A 5,225-nucleotide genomic window follows, 5' to 3' on the forward strand; every position below is an offset into this window, starting at 1 on the left:
TTTTAAACAAGTGAAACAGATAACTGCACTGGTACATTTTACTGTTTATACCACATTGTTTGTCTGTGTTCGTTACATACAATTTTAATTATATCAGTAGTTCATGGCATTGCAACTGATACTACACTTACTTCAGGGCTGCCAAGCAATCTGGCAACATGAGGTTGGTTTTGGATTGTAACTAAAATAAACTATCTGCAACAATGGCTTAGCATGCACAGCACAAAGGATATTTGGTGACACCCAGATGAAGATGGGCTCCTTTTTGAGTCTGGTTCTTCTCAAGGTTTCTTCCTCAGCTGTATGTTGTGTAACCATGCAACGTCCTATTCATGTTTATGTTTTTGTCTGCTTGACATATTTGTGTATTTTGTATTAGAGCAGTTTACATTTGCTTTAAGTACAATTCTCTCATACTGATCACTGGATGTTCAACATGGCACCTCATGGCAAAGACTCTCTGAGGATTTGAGAATTGGAATTGTTGCACTCCACAAACATGGCCTAGGCTATAAGATCAGTAACACTCTAAAAACTGAGTTACAGTACAGTGGCCAGGGTCATACAGAGGTTTTCCAAGATGGGTTCCACTTGGAACAGACATTGCAATGGTCGATCAAAGAAGTTGAGTCTTTGTGCTGTGTGTCAGGTGCAGAAGCTGCTTCAGAAAACAGATGCATGAGTGCTGCCGGCCTTGCTTTAGAGGTTGCAGAAGTGGAATGTCCTCTTGTCAGGGCTGAGGCCATATGCCGCACACTGCAAAAATGCGCATGGCTGTCTTCTCAGAAGGAAGCCGCCTGCAAACAGTTTGCCTGCAAACTGTCCAAGAACAGAAATTACTGGAACCATGTCTGATAAACTTGTTTGGCTCAGATGGTGTCCAGCATGTGAGGTGACACCCTGATTAGGAGCACCAAGAAAATTGTGTCTTGCTTTTTTTCAAGCATGGTGGTGGTAGCATCATGGTCTGGGACTGCATTAGTGCTGCTGGTACAGGGGAACTGCAGTTTATTGAGTGAAATATGGATTCCAACACATACTGCGACATTCTGAAGCAGAACATGATGCCCTCCTTTCAGAAACTGGTTTGAACGGCAGTTTTCCAAGAAGAAAATTACCCCAAACACACCGCCAATGTGACAACTGCCTTGCTAAAGGGGAAGGTGATGGAGTGGCCAAGTATGTCTCCAGACCTGAACCCTATTGAGCACCTGTGGGGCATCCTCTAGCGAAAGGTGGGGAGGCGCCATGTGTCTTACATCCAGCAGCTCAATGATGTCATTATGGAGGAGTGGAAGAGGATCCCAGCAACAACCTGTGCAGCTCTGGTGAATTCCATGCCAAGGAGGATTAGGGCAGTGCTAGATAACAGTGCTCACACAAATTGTGAGCAAAAATACTGACATATTGGACACAGTTTTGACATTGTTAGCAGCTATTTTGACAATAATGGCTATATGTTGAGTTATTTTCAGAGAACAGTAAATCTGTATTGCTATACAAGCTGCACACTGACCACTCTAAAATATATCCAATTTTCATTTTTATAATATTGTCCCTTGAGAAGCTTATACTAAAATGGTTGCTGGAATGTGGGGGGTGTACTCACTTATATATATAGATGGATATATAGATATAGATACTTTGAGATACTAGTATAATAGAATGCTTACTCACAAGTAGTCTCTCAATGTAATAACATAAAATGCAGAGGTTTTTCAAAAATTGGATCATTAATGTGCCAATAAATGCATTAATTATGAACATAATGTGATTTACAGGTTAGTTTTGAAGATCGTTATCACATAGTTTTGCTACAAAAAAAGACTAAAAATATTAGCCAAAATGGGTCCAAAAATGGGAAATATGAAAAATAGGTGTTCTGTATTAGCACCAATAAGCAAGCTGTCATTGCTGGGCCCTTAAGCAAGGCTCTAAACCCTGAACTGCGCAGCTGTATAAATAAATCTGTATGTTGCTTTGAATCTGTAAATGTCTGCCAAATGCTATAATGCAAATGTAATCCCTCTTAAGGTTTTTTATTTTTTCTCATCTTAGGGAGGTTTTTTCTCATCACTGTCACCCCTTAGTTGTAAAGCTCCATGAAATTACTGTATTGATTTTATACTGCATTGAATTATACTGTAGACTGTGCACTAATAAATGTCCTAGATATAAATCTGAATTGGTTTTAACTAAATAGTCTTGAAAATCACCACAGAGCTTGACATAGAAACCATTCGACATGTTTTCTCTACTGCTACATTAACATCAGCACATTGGGGTTTGTTTTTTTTAAGAGTGTGGCCCAGCATTTTACAGTCGCCTGGTTAGACGTACTGATGTTATGGATGGAACCGACTTCATAGTGATAGCAAACAAAACTTCCTTGTACTTTGTTATTGGACGAAAATTTATTAAACGTTTCAATTTTCCAGACGATCCAAGTTGAATTATCTTTTTTCACTTTATTGAATCTTATTTAAAACTTTTCGTTTGTTAGTTGTTCTTCTGGAGTAAGATTTCAACATGCAGATGCAGTTGTGTAAAGTATTTGATGTACTTCATTACTGTACTTAAATCATTGTTTGGCCACTTTCTAGTTTTAATGAGTTTTAAAGATATAAGCAACTTTTACTCTCTATTTAACTACATTTTTGATTCAATATAGAAATATATATATTTTAATTGACACTGACTGATACCAATTACATTTTTGCACCGTAGCTTTATCTGCCGTGGCTTATTTATTTTGCAGAAGAGGCGGTATTTAATTTAATGTTTCTTCTACTTCGTGACTTGATCCTTTAATTTATTTTTTATTCTGGCATGTTGAAGATGCTGTTGTGTTGATCTTGGTTAATGCAGTGTTAAGGTGTACTTTATTTATTTGTATTTTAGGTAATAAAACCTGACAAATTAGCAAATTAGTTTTTTGGATTTTTGCTAACATCTTGGTCAGTGGTGGACAATAACCAAGTAAATGTAACTCTTATAAAGGTACTTTATACTTTACTTCAGTCAATTTCAAAAATCATACTTTTTACTCAATTACATTTTGCGAAATCAGCCATTACTTTTTATTTATGAGTGGATTAAAAACTTTACCGGTTTCACCAAACAGGGTAAATGATTGCTGCTTAATGGCATCTACTTAGGACAGAGAATAAATGATGGAAGAAACTCCTGACCACAACTTGCCACAACACCTGTGGCCTTATTTGTAAGATTAAATTTTTAAGTAGTTGGAAAAAAACGTTTTGGGCTCATGATAATATAGATAGATATCATTCAGTGTTTGAACCCAGCCATTAGGGTTGCACAAGACAGTGCACTCTTAGTGCTGGTCCCAAGCCCGGATAAGAGTAGTGTAAGCCAGGCTGAGAGACAAGGTGACCATCTGTGAGCAGCAGTATGGTTTTATGCCGAGGAAGAGCACCAAAGACGCCTTATTTGCTTAAAGAATGTTGATGGTAAAGAAAAGAGAAGGTCAGAGGGAGTTGCATTGTGTTTTTGTGGATTTAGAGAAAGTGTACGACAGGGTGGAGAGAGGAGTTGTGGTATTGTATGAGGAAGTCTGGTGTGGTAGAGAAGTATGTGAGGGTGGTGCAGGACATGTATGAGGACAGTGTGACTGCAGTCTGCAGTAGGAACAACAGACTGGTTTAAGGTGGAGGTTGGACTGCATCAAGGATCGGCTCTGAGCCCTTTCCTGTTTGCAGTGCTGATGGACAGGTTGACAAGGTCAGACCGGAGTCTCCCTGGACTATGATGTTTGCAGATGATAATTGTTATTTGTGGTGAGAGTAGTGAGAAGGTGGAGAAGAGCCTGGAAAGGTGGCGGTACATGCTGGAGAGAAGGAGAATGAAAGTCAGTAGGAGTAAGACAGAGTACGTGTGTGAATAAGAGGGAGGGCAGTGGAGTGGTGCGGTTACAGGGAGAAGAGGTGGAGAAGGTGGAGGAGTTCAGGTACCTGGGGTCAACAGTGCAAAGTAATGAAGAGTATGTTAGAGAAGTGAAGAAAAGAGTGCAGGCAGGGTGGAGTGGGTGGAGAAGAGTGATAGCAGGAGTGATTTGTGATAGAAGAGTATCTGTAAAAGTGAAAGGGAAAGTTTATAGGACTGTGGTGAGACCTGCGATGTTGTATGGTTTAGAGACAGTGGCATTGAGTAAAAGACAGGAGGTGGAGCTGGAGGTAGTAGAACTGAAGATGTTGAGGTTTTTGCTGGGAGTGACGACGGTGGACAGGATTAGAAATGAGTTTATTAGAGGGACAGCGCATGTGGGACATTTTGGAGACAAGGTGAGGGAGGCGAGATTGAGATGGTTTAGACGTGTGCAGAGGAGAATGCTGAGGATGGAGCCACCAGGAAGGAGGAAAAAAGGAAGGCCAAGGAGGAGGTTTATGAATGCGGTGAGGGAAGACATGCAGGTAGTTGGGTTGAAAGAGGCTGATGTAGAGGACAGCGGGGTGTGGAGACAGATAATCCGCTGTGGCGACCCCTAATAGGAGAAGCCGAAAGAAGAAGAAGAAGAAGATCATTCAGTGTTTGACTCATTAATATCACTCTATTAATAGATCGGTGTGCTGAGAGAAACAGTTTTTTCACGAAAAAAAAACCAACTGATAACATAAACAAGTCTTGTGACAGAAATGATGAGTACTTGGATACTTAAGTACATTTGAAGGCAAATACTTTTGTACTTTTACTCAAGTGAAAGTTTAAAGGGAGCACTTTTAGTTTTAGTTCCATCAGCCACTGGTCTTGGTGTTGAGGACTAGTGCGTCTTTGAGCCTATGTTTAGTATGAGTCAAATACTCAAGTAGTGTTAAAGCGAAGTTTTGCAGTAATACTTTTACTCAAGTATCATTTTTCAGGTGTTCTTTAACACCTGTGAGCAGGTGTCAATGATTTCCACACATAACTTTCCTGCTTTCTATGACTTTCTGAGTAGCCAGAAAACCTGCCCCAAAATCTTATTCTAGTGCACTTTAGTATTCTAGTGATTGTAACTGTAAGAACAGTTCGACTGTGCGTTACCATAGTTACCAAACCTGGAGACGTTCGACGTTAAAGGGGTCGTTATGCACGTTTGGGACGCAGCCTATCGTGGGGGTGGGAGGGGGGAAGACGTGAGGGAGGGCGGGGGAGTGAAGCAGATAAGGGAGGGGTTGTGAGAAGGAGAGGAAGGAGCGGGGAATCAGGTGAGGGAGGGGAGGGGG

The 5,225-nt window shown here is 40.5% G+C and overlaps 1 long non-coding RNA gene across 1 annotated transcript in view; it reads right to left on the reverse strand.

Annotated features, from left to right (window-relative positions):
- The window catches only part of LOC310736116, a 34,602-nt gene that overhangs the window by 28,060 nt on the left and 1,317 nt on the right, over positions 1-5,225 (reverse strand). The window lies entirely within an intron of this gene.

The sequence above is a fragment of the Silurus aristotelis genome (genome assembly GCF_946808225.1).
Source record: "Silurus aristotelis genome assembly, chromosome: 13".
NCBI classification, from domain to species: Eukaryota; Metazoa; Chordata; class Actinopteri; order Siluriformes; family Siluridae; genus Silurus; species Silurus aristotelis.